Source organism: Parus major, chromosome 1 (assembly GCF_001522545.3).
Source record: "Parus major isolate Abel chromosome 1, Parus_major1.1, whole genome shotgun sequence".
Taxonomy (NCBI): Eukaryota; Metazoa; Chordata; class Aves; order Passeriformes; family Paridae; genus Parus; species Parus major.
This window is the reverse complement of record NC_031768.1, coordinates 104,358,487-104,376,563: the sequence shown is the minus strand read 5'-3', so window position 1 is coordinate 104,376,563 and position 18,077 is coordinate 104,358,487. Positions and strand designations below refer to the sequence as shown.

Sequence of the window (18,077 nt, the reverse complement as noted above, 5' to 3'; positions counted from 1 at the left end):
ATGCATTGTTGCAAGTTATTTATTCCCATTCTGATACTGTATGCATGAACTGCCCCTGTTTGATGAATCACTGAGGAAAATGGGATCTGACAAACAGCCCCTCTTCCAGCAGCTGTGTACTATGACAGCATCAATAGAAAAACACATCATTGGTTCTAAAATGCCACATTTTTTCCATTTACATTGAATAAGACATGAAACTCCTTCAGGGAAGCGGCACTATGTTATCATTAAGGCCTGTTGACACTATGGAGGGTGTGCTTTGAACTCTATTCTGTCATCCCTCTTAATCTGCAACTAATCGCATTCCGCTCTGAAGAGAGGGAAGGGCCTCCTGCGCATTGACAGTATTGCCAGTGATGAAATATTGCACCCTTTAAAATCTCATTTGCAGATTGGTTTCATTACCACCCACAACTGGCTGGGATCCATGAGGGAACACACCTGCTCTCATTAGGGCCACGTGATGTCTGCTGTTAGCAGTATTTCCATGCAAATAGGGGGACAGGGAGATGAAAGCTCTGGGAAGTGTCTTTATCTTTCTGCTGATTGGCTTTCCTACCTTCATTTGGGATGTAACACATGCACAATCTGTTGATTACTCTAAGAGGCTTCTGATGGACTTTACTAACAGTTTCACAGGAATGGACTTTTGGCTTGATAACTCTCTGGCTTCCCAATTCTATCATGCAGCATTACCAATCATCATCTAATGCACATGTTTGTCATTTTCTACTGCAGATGGGTCCCTTAGGCTAAGCAGTCTTCAAAATATACTGGCTGGAAAAGTGAATTCCAAACTAAGAGTATCTGGATGTATAGAGAACAATTATTTTTTCCTACGGATTTCTTTGGTGTTTAGCATTGTGGATCCGTAATTTCAAATAGGGATGGGTGTTTTGTGCAATTATAGAACAGCTTGTGTTGGAAGAGACCTTAAAAAGCTCACCTAGTTCCAATCCCCTTGCCATGGGCAGGGACACCTTCCACTGGATCATGTGTGTGTGTCAGTGAAAAATTCCCTAGTTTAGAGGTGCTTTTATGTTTTAACACTAAATTCTCTTGGGAAAACAGGAAAAGCATAAATGTTAGATCTAAATTACTTTTTTTCCATCCCCAGAACTGATATGGTTCCTTTTCTGTAGTATCTCAATAACTGAAAGAGTGTATTTATCAATTCAGTTAAAGAGATCTGCTGTAGTTGTTTTCAATCTATCAGGCATGAAGATAAACCAAATAAAATGTTCTTAAGTCTAGAAAGGAATATTTATTTAGGTTAAATTATTTTTGAAACTGCTTTAAGTTAAATCAACAAACATTTGCTATATATATAAGACCTGTAGGAATCCATATAAACCAACAGGAAAAAGGGGAAAGACAAAAAAGAATCACCATTAAGGAAGTCAACTTCTTTGTTGCCTTGAGTTGAATATTCTACAAGTGTTAGGTTAATCCTTAAAAAGGTTGAAGATAATTCTGTAGATGAATTAAGATTCAACTGAGTTCTGCTTATAAACAATCTGCCTTTCTTTATTTTTTTTCATTAAGATGAAATAAAAAGCTAGAAGTCAGCATCACTATTGAAATTCTTGCAGATTTCCTGGGAATGTCACCCACTTAGCTGCAATAAAAACTCACCCAAAAAAATACTTTTCATATTAAACCACTGTGACTAAAAAGATTGAGATTAGACTGAGCCCAGAAATAAAAATGAGAAATCCACCTTCTCTATCCCTTCCAAGAAAGGATGGAAATTATAGAAATTCTCAGTGGGTATTCAAGTGTCTCCACTTTAACCAGCTCAGCCCTTGGACACAATAATGCCCTTTACTGGATCCAAACATAGCCTGGGTTTCAGCACAACAGAAGGATTACATTATTTATGATACAGAGCTGTAGAGAAGCAGGGCTCTGAAAGAGGTATTGCTAAACATACAAGGATGTTGCATCTGTTTCCAACATCTGTTCTCTTAACAATGCTCTTGACTTGCCTATAAACCCTGACATTAAAGTTCACATGACATTTAAATCACAAACAACTTTTTTAAAAGTTAACTTTTCATATAGGAAACATTCATACTCCTTAATTAGCTCTTATCCAAGATAGGAAACACTGATATTATAGCCAGAATCACCCTTTCTTTACAGGCAATGAACTGGAACATTTGGGGTGCAGACAGGTTATAGCAATGTCACTCTACTTCATCTGGCCTTATTACAAGGGTCACTTTTAAAGCATATTCCTGTTAAGGCATTTAAACAACAATTAATAAATAAGAAAATTATACAGAAGACAGTTTCATGGGAACTCAAAGGAAGATTTTTTGCCTAGCTGTATGCAATTCTGAGATTATTTGGTTTTGGCTTATGAAGTGTTTTTAAGATAATATTAGAAACTTACTGTCCCCCCCTAAAATAGATGAAAACCAGTTTGCAAAACCATCAGAATATAAGATGATGCAGTGGACTTGGATGAATGTCAGTATTATCTCTCTTTCGGTTCTTTCATTGCTTCTTTAAGTAGATGAGTCTCTGTAGCCACTTACTATAATAAAAGAGAAGGGATTTCAGTGCCTACAAGAATACTCCATACCCAAGCTAGTGTGGTAAGAAATGGGCCAAACATTAAATGGCAGTTTTAGACACATTCTGGTTCCCTCCCCTGGTCCTTTGCGAGGCCTAAGGCAATCCCCTATACAGTGGATTACAGAACACCTTTTCTTTTCCCATTCCCCTTCTTTCACAGGAGGCCTGCTAGGAAAATCACACTCTCCTCAGCCCTCTCCATTTAAAACCAGATGCTTTTAAGAGCTCATGGCCCTTTGTAGTCAACCTCAATTTTTAAGAAAATTTCCCCTATTTCCCTTCCCTAAGCTGCTTTAAAAATCCTTCCTCTAGAGTGAGAAGTGTATATGTGTTAATTGTAATTATTTTTCTGGCAGGAAATGAAGCAGTTTTAGGTTCAGGGTTATAAAATGCAACTCTCTTTCCAAGAGAAGTAAAACAGACAGTCTCGTTCACACTTTTGCCCTTTACAAGTCACACAATCTTCAATCACTTATACATCTTGCACTCACCACTTCTGTGAAATATAAACAGATGGGGTCTAAATGATTTTTCACAGAAATAGAACTTTCATTCTCAGATAACTACCTGTAATATAATATATCCTTTAGAATGCTGCTCCTGAGAGCTTAAGAGAAAAAGAGCTTGATATATCTGTCCCCCACATACTTTTTCTTATTAAAATGTCCCTTAAAATCAACTGCTTTCTTTAGCTCCACATTAGGCTCTTTCCAGTGTTATCTAAACAGTCCCTCCTTTCTGTAACAGGTTTTTAATTATATAAACACTATAAAATAAGACCACAAATTATACTGTAGTACTTATTATAGAATACAATATTTTATGCAAAATACTGTATGAGCTTTTTAATGTTTTCTTAAGCACTATTTATGTTTACCCTACTGTCTAAACTGCACCTGTAATAAAACAAATAAGTGTGGATATTTTCAAGGTAATAATTATTATAAGATTCAAAAGAAGTGAGGAACATAATAATAGTAAACACTTGACAGCACATTTTTCATTAGTGCTCTGTGTTTGAGCAGTACACAGGAGGTTATGATTCTTGTAGGTATAGTAGACCTGTAGGTATTGCCATAACATGAACAGAGAAACTTTAGGTTAATATTAAAAGGAAGACTTACTGCATATCAACAACTTTTTGGCAAAGCACATTTCTGCAACCACTACAAACAGCAGTCTGAAGAAAAACTCTGGTATAATTAATCTGTAGGGTTTCACTTGACATTGGGACATCTTAATTTGGTATCTAAGCAATTACATCCATAAACTCCTGCCAAACCAGACTTGATTTCATCACCAATGGAGAAGTTGAGACTTCAGTGTTGGCAGTTCCCAGAATACTCCCTGTGTTTCTGTGTAAGAGATAGGGCTGCCCAGCACTTCCACAGTCCAGGCATTAGAGTGACCACCAAGGGATGACTAATAGAAAAAGCTGAAGCAGAAGAAATTTCAAAGAAATTATTGAAAAATGCAAAGATGACTGGGAAAGAGAGAAGAAAGGGCCCCACAGTGATACCTGCTGCCATTCTCTGGCATTTGAAAAGCTTAACAGGGAAGTTGATGAATTCACGACATTTATAGGACTCAACAAATGGTAAGCTGTGAATAAGCAGCAGGTGGAAAATGGTGATGAACCAGCACTAAACCTTTGATTAGATATAGAAATAATTTGCTGTGCATTTCAGACTGTCATTCTTCTCCCCTCCCTGTAATACAGTTCTTCCATAAAATACTTATTATTCCTTTATCTTCTTCTAATAACCTAAATCACACTTAGCATTACAGCATCATTTGTGTCTCCGTCCCTCAGGCCATGCTGGCCACTTTTTTATGCTAAGAGACTCCTCTCTGAGTGCCTTTTTTACATTCCTGCCTAAGGACAGGGTTTTATCAAGCTCAGTGTTAAATTTACTGCCAAATGCAGGTCTCATTTACCCCAGTCCTAGCTGGCTTTCTCTGCCCTGCATTCCCCAGTTTCTCAGCTCCACATCCTCCCCTGTACCGTACTTGTACAGTACTTCCCTGCAAGCACTTGTGTGACCTGTTTGGAATTGGCCTGGGAAGGGCTACAGACAAACTTCTAAATTTGGCTAAACACACATGTGCACTTAACCACCACAGAGGATTTTTTCAACCCAGATTAGATTCTCCATCTGGAGGAACTTTCTGGCTATACAACTCCTTCTGACATGAGAAGGGATAACAGGGGAGACCTGACAGGGAACAAGGAAGAAGCAGGTTGAGATATCTTTAGCTTTTTGTGCTGATTTACATATTTTGGGGAAAATAAGGTTTAAATATCTTAATTCCAAAATATTTAGAAGATATAAAATTTTTCATATCAATGAGATTTTCAAAATTAGCATAATTGCACCAGTGTGGCTCAAGTCAGTGACTATGAGATTCTATCTTCAACTAATCCTCCCTGTGGGAACTAATCTCGCATGTTATTATTATTTTAATCAATATGTTAGGATTTTTGAGGCAAATTCCAGTAGTGGCTGCATAATAGGAGTACATTTGGTATGAGTGCACAGAATCACGAAGCAAGACATAGGTAACATTTACACAACATTAGTGCTGAACCAGTAACAACTCATTAAATTTATACCATCTGCCTCCCCCCAAACAGCATAGAGCTCTCATCTTAGACTTGGAATACAGATCCAGTAATAATAAATGCTAAACCATAGCCTTGAGGCAGCTCATCTACAAACACTCGGGAATAATGCACTTAGTGTGTCATCCTTCTGGAGAATGCTTCAAAGGTCTGGGAGAGTTTTCCACGTGAAGTGGAAAACATCCTCCCTTAAAACATTCTGCAGCACGGAACCTCCAAGTATAGCACAGTGCCAAAATTACAGCAAAGGAAGGGAGAACAGATTGTGGAATTAAAAAGACACATGGCAGAGTTATTCCAAGTGCTAGATGGGTTCAGTGGAAGTGGCTGCAAGTTCCACAAATCTCAGGGTTAACACTTTACTAGGAACTCTGCTGAGACCCATGGGGTTTATGCTCCATGTCCAGCTCCTCCAAGCCTTTTACACACAGAACTCAGAATCAAGGCATCAGCATTAACATCTTGATAAAGCACTAATTGCTGACAAAATTTATAAAAATATGAGCAAATCACAGTAAATAATGATATTCATAAAAAAGTACATCCTCACCAGTCTGAAAAATCATAGCAACTGTGCATGGGTAAGTTGCAGATAGACCTGACAGGATGGTTAGAAAGCAGGAGGAAGATGTGTGTGTAAGAAAAGGTGGAAAATGTCATTAGCAGTGAGAAGGAGAGTGTGTGAACCAGACCTGTATGTATAGATTTGCGAAGAGAGGAAAAAAAGCAAATTCATGGTCACGGTAATTTAAAAATTCTGAGAAATTCTTCACATCTGAAATGATACACTCTGGTAAAAGTACACTGAATTACAGCCCCTTCATCATTTCACCTGTCTTACACTTATCATCATAACTTCCACACATTTCTAGCTGTGTATGTAGCACAACATTACAGAAGATAACGTTTCCCATGGTTTCCGATGAGTTAAAATTAGAGTTACTGTGGAGAGAATAGTTTATAGCCTTCTTAATAAGTTATTGCACAGATCTGTATCAGGGGAAAAAAAAAAGTCAAGACTGGTAAGACTAAAATATAAATGAAAATCTGTGTGTTAGCATCAGAATAAGAGCAGATCAAAGATTTCAAATAATGGCCTATATTGATGCTGAAAGATGTTATTCCCAGTTGTAGGATATGATGTTTATGTTAAGACCAAAATCTGTCCTGTTACTGTCAGTCAAGAGGAAATTCCATCCCTTGTCTCCTGTCTTGCACAAGTGATCCGGATCTGACCATGCAGACACAAACATCTTCATCTGAGTACATACCTTTGAAGTGTGAGTGCATACAAATATAACTTGCTTCAATATTTGATAAGTATCACCTTCCCCTTCCAGTAGATCTTGCAATGAGTTTAACTATGCTATTTTTCCTACATTATCTTAATGCATACTTTGCATTTGAAACCACATGTGAAAGTAAATGGACTTCCACAGCATCCTAAAGTGATCTCTGTATTAGCATGCCTCCCCTTCCAAGACCCTAATTACTGTGAGACCTGACCTTCATTTGTATAAACATGATGTATTCAAATCTTACAACATAATATTAATAATGTTAAGATCCATAAAAAAAAGAAGCTGACACTGAGATAAACCAGAAATAATGAAACTAAAACCCATGACAGAAAAGACATTTGGACAAAATGCTCCAAACTCTGGCTTGCAGTGAAGATCTTGTTCTCACTAAGGCTGCTGATGTAACTGACTCCCACTGTTTTTGGATACTTAAGTCCCTTGTATCTGATAAGCCTATTACAGGCTATATAGCCCAAACTGGGAGTCCCACAAGAACAAGTGGAAAAGGTTCAGCACCCAAAATAGTCACCTGTTGCTAATCAGAAAGTTTGCTGCACTCCAGTAATTCCCTGAGCCTTTCTGAAGCCTTGTATTCCTTCCTACAACTTGTTTGTTTTTTAAAGAATCTAGTTTTATTTATTTACCTGGCATTAATTTTATTAATTTTTTTTACTAATTTTATTAATACCCTGGCAGCATTTGCTGTTTTATTTTGGAAATAGAATCCACCAAACACAAACAGATGTAACAGTTGAAGCAGCATTGTTGTCTTGTGAGGTACGCATGTCACAAAGGTCTTAAAATTGCAATTTTAATCCCAATGAAGACTAAGACACTTGAAAGCGACATTTGGATTTTAAATATACAAAATACAAAATAATTTTCAGTGCTTGAAATAACCTTACTATGGGGACAGAGAAATAATCTGGATATTCCTCAATTAGACATAATTTGGAAAGCCAGTCAAGCAGAAATCTCCTCTGTGGTCATCATCCCTCCTCCTGAAATATTAATCTATTCCCTACTGACACAGGCAGACAAAATCCTGATAGGCAACATGCTAAGCACACCAATTAAGAGTGACTTCACTTAAAACAAACTCTTAAGCAGAGATACTTTTATTCATACAGGGTTTATTCTGGTGTAATCTACTACACATATTTTGTTATACTCCTTCTTCACTATATACAGTTTACTGAATGAGACAGCAACATGAAGCTGTGAGATTCTTCAGATACTTTTCCTGTATTCCAGACCCATCAATCATAGGTGATCTTAGTGGTCTTGGGTCCAACCTAAGCAATTCTATGAACTCCAGGTACGCAACAGCAAACTCTGGGGTCACAGGCATGAACCCATAGAAATTACCTTGCTCTCTTCCTCCAGAAAGGCTGCACACTGTCCATAAGGGTGTACATTAACTGTATGCACACTGTAACTCAAAAAAAACAGTTAATATTTAGTGTCCATGTGATGCTGGGAAAAGTTAATGTCTTCATCTTATAGATTGGTTACTGAAGAACAAAAAGGGTACAGAAGCCTTGCTCAGGGGTCAGGGGAATATCCAGGGAACTGGAATTACAGCCATTTCAAATTCAGATCTAACCAAAGTGTCATAAGACAAACCTTGATGAAGACACTGAGAAAACCTGAACATTTGCAGGTTTAGAGAAGCTGATTTACATCCTGATGCTCTCAATGTACACGCCTGCACTGAAGCATCAGAGACCAAAAAAAACCCATAACCTATGTTTGTTTACATGATTTTAATTAAAATAAATGTATCAAATGTTCCTCTTTTGACTTAGTCTCTCCAGCAAATCACTTACAATAGCTCAGATCACCTTTTTAAACATTACAAACATTATTTTCAAAGAAAGAATGAACAGGGATAAAAAAATCCGCTGAACAAATGTATACAGACACATTGCTGTAATCAGGTTGTTGTGCCATTAGCTACCCTTGTTAAAATGTTAATGAGTAGCTTGCCATAGGCTTGCTGAATTGCAGTTTATTTCTGAACAGGTCAGCATTTTACAGTCCCTACCCCTCTGACCCTGTTTTAGAGTACTTTGTTCAATAGTTAAAACTCCCTTAATGAATGCTGCTTCTTTCAAGTGAAATAGGATCACAGAGCATGCTGCACAAGGGCACATTTGAAAATGTCACCACTGGAAACAAAACAAATGTGGTTTTTTTTACTGGGTATGAAAATTAAGATGTTAAGGATCAATTTATTCACATTCTCACACAGAAAGATATCAAAAGTATCCATATCCCAAATGCCCAATTAGTTTTAAGATTTCAACCATTAACCTTTAGAGACAATTCCCTCTATAACAGAGTTTGGAAGTATGTCTCATTTTGCAACCAAGTGTTACTAGAAAGATATTCCCATGCCCCTGCTCCCACTCTGCCCACAGCATTTCAGGGTAGGAAGTTCCAGATGTGGCCTTCAACGTTATTGAGGTACACAGTGAGAGGTGCATCTGAATAACAGAATTATGATAATACAATTTGATTATAGTGGAGAAAAATAAGAGTAATACTAAAATAAAATTATCTAGGCGGCTCTAACTGGGAGCTACCGTGACTTGGTAGCATATGCTTGTAAAATATAATTTATTAAAAAAAAAAAAAAAATTCATGTGGTAAACTGACCAATATTTCTCAGTGAGTTTTCTTTGCAGGTAATTTATTTTCTTCAAGGTCCATTTCTCATATTATTTGTTTCTTATTATTTATTCTTTTGTAGTGTTTCAGAATAGGCTGCCTCCTCACATGATCCTTGAATAAAATCCACTTCCATTCAACCTGTACAACTCCTCAGTCTGAGGAGACACTGAAGGAGCCAAAAAATCTTCCAAAAGAGAAATACTTCTAAAATGAAGTCTATGCTTTAACAGCACACACCTCAGCCTTTCCTTTTTTTGCCAATATTACAGAGTAAGGAAAAGTCATATTTTCATGGATCCCATTCAAACAAGCCTACAGTTGTTTTTGAATTCTTCTGTAAAAAGAAAACTCAAAAATATTAAACAGAAGTTACTTCCCATCTGATACCCACATGATCTTTTAAGCTACCTCTTTCATATACATGTGTGTATACACTCAAAGGTACAGGTTTACATATAGAAACAATGTTAACTTATTTTTTCCTTCTTTTCTATATTGCAATCTTCTAAATTTTCTTTTGTTCTCAATGCAAATGGTCACTGGTTCATCTTCTTTCACCCAGGACGGTTATGTCACATCACTTGACTAATATGCATGCATTTGCCACTAAAAGACATTTTAACTGAGAGCTGTCACATCCGTCATCTCCACTCGGGCTGGTTAAAATTTTTATCTGCCTTCTTGAATTAATTTCAGCTTGCCTGAGCCCAGCAGGGGACTTTAGAGTGGTTTAGTTAAATTCTTCATTTTGAAAAAGCATTTTAGAGTCCTTCTATTTAGATTTCCCTCTTGCATCTAATTTTTGTTTCACATTACTGAAACAATGAGGTAATTATACATCCAGTGAAGGGGGTAGAAAAAAAAAGCAGACAGATGAGAGAGAGAAAAGAAATTATCCAATTTTGACATTTTCCTGGAAAAGCATTTTCCTCTTGCTTTTCTGCTTTTTATGTGGTTCCCTGTTATTTCACAAATTATCTGTAACCATAGTTAGAAGTGATTAAGCTAAAAAGAAAATATGCAAAATGTAAAGAAAAAAAATTGAGAGAAGAGAACACTAATTGACAGCCAAAACAAGAGAACAGAAAAGATAAACCAGAAATGAAATATTCTGTCATCAAAATATTTTATACAGATCATGTCTGTGATAAAGCTGGATGTAACTAAGCCACTAATCTATTCTTCATAAAGCATTCCTTCCAAAGTATGCTTTTCAGGAAGCAAGGGTATGTATTAGTAGGTAAGGAGGTTCAAGATGTGAACTGGATGAGAGGGATGTTAGAGACTAATTCTAGCAAAGGACCTAAACCAATTGAAAGATGTAGAAAACAGGGACCTGTGGGAATATATCCCCATGACTAGTACTGGACTCTTGACAAATATGCTGGCAATCATCAATGCATTGCTGCATGTCCTGAGCATTTTCAAAAATACTAAAAGTCTCATAGGAAAAGTCATCCACCATGCACAATGGCTAACCTGTAATAAATACTAATGTCAACACAAAAATGTTCATAAGACCTGTAAAATTCACAGGACTCCCAAACACCTCATGTGCATCTTTGGCTTCTTTATGATCTTATATTCTGGGGATAACAAGCCTGCAGATATACTGTAGCTGAACAGGTGAAATCCATCAACAAATACAGATGTGACGGTTTAAAGAACTTTCCAAAATCAAATTGACACACAAGTTTCTAGTGCTAAAGAGAGAAAATTAGCTTACTATCATTCAAAAAGCTTGAAGGAAAACCCCAAACCATACAGAAAAATAAAACATTAATCAGTCCCTATAGAAGAGTCCAATGGGAATGACTTTATTCTTTAACTTGAAATGTCCATCTGTATTTTCAGTATCTTGTGAAGAGGAAACTTCCTTTGCAATTTTACACCTAAAGTAGAGGCACAGATAAGAAAGGGATATAGTGACTCTTCTCCAGCTCTGAAGCTTATTGAACTCAACTCTGTTCAGAATAGTAGAAACTTATGAATGTCTTCATACTCAAAGTATCAGCAACAGGTCCTAAGTCTTTGCAGCCCTGGAAGAAGCACCCCAGAGTACAAACCCATGGCTCTCTGAGGCATACGTTCAGAAAAGCTGCAGAGAAGGCAAAAATTACTTCTGGAAATTTTAAACCTGCCAGGGATTAAACAGGGCATAAACTCCCAAAGGCAAGTAAATGCTTTTGTACATAGTGGTTCCACTGGGAAGGAGTATCACTTCGGGTAAATTCCCATTACGCCCCTTGAATTCACAAAGAGTTCCATACTCATGCCTTGAGTTGTTGCATTGCTGTTCCTTAGGTACACAGTCAATCTGATCAAAACAGCTGTCAAAGAAAAAAAATCTACTGAAAGGCAGCTGCATTACAATACATGGGTTAACATGAGGAATAAAAACTATTTCTAGTACATGCTGACTGAAAAAAACATTTGAAAATGTTTGTGCTCAACAAAGACAGGCAGTTAAAAAAAAAATCTAAATATTTTTAAGCTTAGTGGCCTTAAAACTTACCAGTCTAGCCATCTGGAAACTTTACAGCTATTATTATAAATTCTTATTTAAATGGCACTAAAACCCATTGCTGACATGAAATTAGTCATGCAAGGGCCTGCAGATGTACATCCTTCTGCCCAAGCACTGAAACTCTGAATGTAAAGTCCAGAAGTGTTCATTTGTTCAGGCTGTGTGAGGCACAGAGACACAACAGCTCCAAGACTTTGTTGTGCAACACAAGAGGCAGAGACTTCCCAGAATTTATTACACATATTCAATTGCAAATGCTGCTCTACTTACTACAGGATTGACCATGTTTTATCTACCATAGATGAATGTACAAAATAGACCTCAGAAATGTGTCTTGTTCTTTCTTTTTATTTCCCCTTTTGTCAGATAACAGCTGTATGGGACAATGGACTAGAGGTGAAACATTGGAAGAAGCTTATTAAAAGCACTGGATCATTTGCACTGGGAAAAAAAGAACAGAACTTTTCTGATACAGTAATGAATCATATAAATGAATCCACTCTAACATGCTAAAATACTTACTGAAATTACATTTTATAGCATGAAAATTCTACCTTATGGAAAGGTTTTACAGGAGTACTTGAAGAACAATATGAATTTAATAACAGGAGCTTATTTTGAAAATCAGATTTAAGACCCTTCTCCATATAAAATAAGCCAACATTCCTATTGCAGAAGAACAAAATTTTCCACCATCTTAAATTTTTGAAGGTCTTATCAAAATATAAAGATAGCCCTAAAAAAGAGAGGGAAAATGGAAGGATCAGTGTAACACTTGTAATTAGGTGTGTATTTGGCAAAAAATTCCATTGACAAGGCAAGTAAGATTTATACTAACTCTAGGTTCACGAAATTTGGCAACTTATTTGCTCTCCTGTAATTCTGTGTATGAAAGCATTTGTTGAGTTAGAGTTGCAATTCCACAAGAGTATCCTTGGATCCTCTGATAACCCAAACCTCACTTTTAAATGCAACACTCACACAGGGTCCATGTTCTCAAAGGTATTCAGATTTTTAATCTCCTTCTATCTCCTTCTGAAGGACTACACGTAATTAAATTTACTACACGTAAATTTATTAATGCCAACTGGTTTTAAATTCCAAGCTTTAGGAATTTAAAACCAGTTGGCATTAATAAAGCCTCTACAACAATAGAAAATGCCTTATTTGGAAACCAAAACTGTTCAGGCATTTTGCGAATGACAGCAAAGATTACTTGACATGTAAGTAATAAGGCTAGATATTAGTTAACACATCCAGTATCTAGTTATCAGGGAGCCTTATCCCACAGCACCTTGTTATTTACCTCTTGAATGGGGATTATGTATCCTGTCCTTTGCAAAGAATCACTCCTACCTCAATAAAGCCACTTTATGAGTAAGAATACCCAAATTAGAAATCATCTATATACAGTGCTTTGAGGTAAAGCGTGATTTCCAAGGCACAGCCTGAAGCAAGAAGGAAAGAAACACATGAAAGAATCAAAAAAAGTTGGATATGAGTGAAGGTATTTGATATCTGTGTTCCTAGAGGCCAATAATCAATTTTCTCTGGGCAGGTACGAACACGAAATCAAGAATGTGGCCCTGCACTTACCTTTATTGGGTTGACCTGGAATAAACTTTTCCTGTACCTTACTCAAAACACTGAAAAGACAAGAAATATACAGTAGCACATGGAATCTACTTTCTTATGCTTCTGCTCCCACACACTCATATTGGAGATTCAGTATGAGAAATGCCTAATAAAAAAATTAAAAAGCCTTTGATGAACAAGATTAAATGCGGCTCCTACACATAGTAAGGAAAAATCAGAGGACCCTCCTCTACAACAATTGTAAACATATGCCCACAAGACCCAACAGACTGGATACATTTGATTTGTTAGCTGGTATCAGGGTGGATTCTGTCATCCTTACTTATGCTGAATAGCACTTTTATCTGCTTTTATTCTAAGTGAGGTCCTGTTCAAGAAAAGTACAGATCCCCCCTTCACCCACGAAGAAGGTAATATTTTTGCATCAAAGATCAAAGCCAAAAATTAAAATAAATAGAAAATTCAGATGCCTTTCATGTGCCATGATGAACTGTCCACATCTGTTAAAATTCCCAATCTGATAACACACTGGTGGACTCTGCCAATGCCCCTCTGCCTCCACAGCATCACTGTGCCTTGACTCCTCCAAGCAGCCTAATGAAAAGTGCCTGGCGGTGACTTCCCTCTCTCCTCTCCCTCCTTCCCTCCCCCTTTTCCATGCCTCTCTGTCAGCTCTTTGGATTCACACATGCCCAGCTCATGCATAAGCAAACAGGTGCAAGGCACAGCTCTGCCAAAGCCCAGGCAAGCACGAGGTACACATGTAGCTCGCTGATTGTGGCATGCTACTGATAGAAGGCGACAAGGCCAGACAATAGGTGGGGTCAGTAGGTGGCTCTTTGATTTCCCTGGCTCTCCACAGAACAGCAGCATGGGAGTTTGCCTGTGGGGGACAAACGTTGCCTTTCCATGGAAAACATGAAAGCACTGGGGCTACAAAACCAACAAGCGTCTGGAACGCGGACTTTGTTTCTTCTCGGGGAAAATTGCTAATGAAAATCAAGATGTGTTCACCCACCAGCCTCATCTGCTTGGGAGGAGATAATTAACTGGGAAAACTTCATAATAAAACAAATAGCTCTGTGTGTATTATGAGTTTCCCACATTAAATGAGATACTTCAGCAGTCGAAACGTACTACTTCCTTCTCTTCCATCAGAGGCGATTCCAACTATCTTACCTCATCAACACCTGCTGGTACTCCTTTTACATTCTTGTTGGGTTTTTTTCCATCCTACTGGATGTGGCATTAAGACATTACAAACAACTTCAACAGACATTCAAGATTCTGTCTCAGAATTATTGATTGTGTTTCAATGCTGTTGGTCAGTGAGCCAACATGACCTCCATCTCAAAGCACCTGCCCACTTTCAGAGATTTTTTTTATAGTAAGATGAAAAGTTCATTGAGATTTAAAAACCAAAAAAAAAAAACCACAAAGCAACCAAGCAAGACACTTGGTTTTGTATGGTAACAACGAAAACGGAATGAAATGCCTGAGCTAAATAACTACAGACACAGCACCAAGCCCACCAGCTTAAATGCCACAACATGAATTTAAAACAGCAAGAATCGCTACTTTTTTTTTTTTTTTTCCCCACACCTGCTTGTTTTTCATCTAGACTTTTAATTAGCCACATAATCAGAAAGGAACAGCCACTAACAACTCATTGCTCTGAATCCCTATGAAATAGTTACCAAAGCTTACATTGTATCACAGCACATATTCCAGTTATATTCTAAAATATACCCTAAGAAGAATAGCAGAGATGCAGAGTTGAACTATCTGGGTAGAATAGGACACTGCTCTACTGCACTGCACACTCCATTATTTCAAACTGTTCACTCTCAGAAACTGTGAAAATGTGGATCACTTAACTAAAATATTCAAAAGTTTAAATTACAAAATAAACACCTATACCTCACAGGACAAAAACACCCCATTTATTGGTATATGGCATAATACAAAAGCACCCAGATCCTCCGGATCCCAAATTCTCTATGTACCTGAGAATGAGACACTAAATTTAACAGCACCAAAGAATTTATGAAAATCAAGTAGATAGGACCTTAATTCTAAATGCTGAACCTTATTTAACCTTAAGTAATCATATTTGACAATTCCATTTTCAGAAAGTATAACACTTGTTCACATGTTGAACAGTTCTCACCTCACCTGTAAAACGAGCCCTAAATTTCCTGCCCCGTGGCATGGAGAGACACTATTTAAACACACACCTTGTGGGGCTGCTGCTGGTTCTAGGCACGCTCTCAGCCCCGTGTCTCTCATATGCAGCTTGTCTCAGCTGATTTTTGAAGTGGACATTTGTGCTGGCAAGTTTTGCTAACAGTGGGAACTCCTCATCTTTTCAACCTTTGTCTAAAACACTTGTAACAAGACTAACCAAAACATCGCCTTTCCCTTGAAAAAGTCATCTGCAAAATTTCAGCCATCAAATTATTACAGCAAATTATATTTAATTTTCTATCTACTTTTAGGTATCTCAATGAGCAGACTATTAATATTTAAATGACAGTTATGCCCTATAAACTCTGACTTTCTTACTATGACCTATTTTCTAAATATTTCAAGACAGATTAGGGTAAAACAAAACAAACTATCAGGAGGTAGCGACAGCTCATTTTATCAGCATGCTCCAATAAACCAAGGCATTAATAAATGATTACATTCCTCTCTCACAAATATCACCAGTACCAGGGGATTTGATTTAAATATGTTTGTCATAAGATTAAGCATCAAAACACAAAATCAGTTTTTATTTCCCATATGACTAAATTTACAAACTTAAATAAAACTACAAATCCCTATTTACAACTCCAGTAACCTCTATGCTACTCAGTTACCCAGATCCCTATTTACATTCATAGCATCTTTCTCCCTTCACCACCATTTTACTTCAAAGGCTAAAGCTAATAACCATTTGAATTCTCCACTTTGGAGGTTGAATAGCAATGACTTACACAAAGCCTTGAAAACAGGTTATTCATGGTTATCTTTACCACATTGACACATATCCCCCCCTTCAGTTTGGTGATCTCAGATTTCATACAGCAGAGCAAGAATTTCACTTAAATTAAAAAGTGACTTGAAACTCAGTATTTTTGTCACAATGCAAAAACTGTACTATGAACAACAGTCACAACAGCCCTTTATCTGTGTATGTATGAAACAGGAAAAGCTGAGATATAAATTGATACGTTGATTTTTAATCATCAAGTGTTCTCCACAAAAACTATGCAGAAATAATAATACAGATGTAAAGAGACATCTAAAATACAGACCACATGTCATCTTGAAATAAAAGGTGTCTCAATACAGGAAACATCTAGCGACTCTTCTGGATAATTGACAATGTTACCAAAGTACACAACTTTTACTGAAGTAAACTTTCAATATATATTTTACAACTTTTTTTCCAGTTTTCATTTCCAGTGCATTCTTACATCATCTCAAGTGTCTAAGCACATATGTAGAACAAGTTCTATAACCCAACTTCATAGTTACCTTATTTTCAAAGGGAAAAAAAAATATGTACAGACTCATCCTGATTAATTTCAATTTGTAAGCTACTGAATATTATACTGCATGAAGATCCCTTTTGTAAAAGTAGCTTAAGTAGAGCAGAAAGCCAGCAGAAGCAGCAAGCTGAAGCAAACTATTAGCAAGTAGTTAAATGAGGACAACAAATATATGACTCCCCCAGCACAGGAGGAGACAGTATCACTGAGATGTGTAGTGCTCAGCAGGCTCCCCTTGGTGTCTCCTGAAACTTTCCCTGCTGTATTATTTCATAGCATGCATAATCAGTAAACACTGAACATGGGAGAAATATGGCATCATTGGTGTTACTCACGGGATTTTACCCAAGGATGCAGCAGAAATGAGCAATCACGCAGCAAGCCTGCTTGGCCTGCCTCTAATTTATCATGGCTTACATCTCATGCCTGCCAGCAGAGCTGAATTCATATGTTATTGTCCCAAACCTGTCACTTTCTGGACTGCTTTTTAATCTTCCTCCTAGAATTACATTCAGAAAGGTCACTGCTATCCAATTAGAACCTTATCAAAGATGCACATGCAGGCTGGATTCACGCTTATCGAGAATGGGTCATAAATCCAGAAACTGCACATCACACAGTACCATTACCATAATGAATAACTCCCATGGAAAAAAATGTCAAAAAAATGCTTGTGTATTGCCAGGCAAGTGTCTGACTGTATTTCTTTATACTCTAGAGCAGGTGAGCGAGTGAAAGGGTTTATAATTACAGGAAGGATGGAAATCAAAGACCATGAAATTCAGGAAAATCTTGAATTTTATACAAAACCTGATATTGCACATGTTTCTACAAGCATAGACTTCCCTGCTTTTTGTCCTTAAGTCTCCAGTTGCGTGTTTTTAAGATGATTTGTGAGGATGGCTATCATTAATATGCCAACATTTATTGCTTCTTCTTCTATCTCAGTGTCTTTGGAACTTATGAAGAATCACACTGGTAGTCTTTTATCAATTAATTTAATCAAGCTCAGAACTTGAAAGAGGAATTTGCTTTCAGTCTTCTGAATCAGGTACATCAATCCATAAATACAACCCATATATACATCCACACATTTCTACTGCTGACCTTTGAAAATTAAGTTTCTTCCATATGTCACCAATAGCTTGAGAAACACTGTAGTGTAGGAGCCACTTGAAAAGGGAATTATTTAGTAAATAAAGCCTAGGAACATTAAGAGTGAAAGGGAT

The 18,077-nt window shown here is 37.1% G+C and overlaps 1 protein-coding gene across 9 annotated transcripts in view; it reads right to left on the bottom strand.

Annotated features, from left to right (window-relative positions):
- ROBO2 (roundabout guidance receptor 2) overlaps positions 1 to 18,077 on the bottom strand; it is an 867,116-nt gene that overhangs the window by 348,875 nt on the left and 500,164 nt on the right. The window lies entirely within an intron of this gene.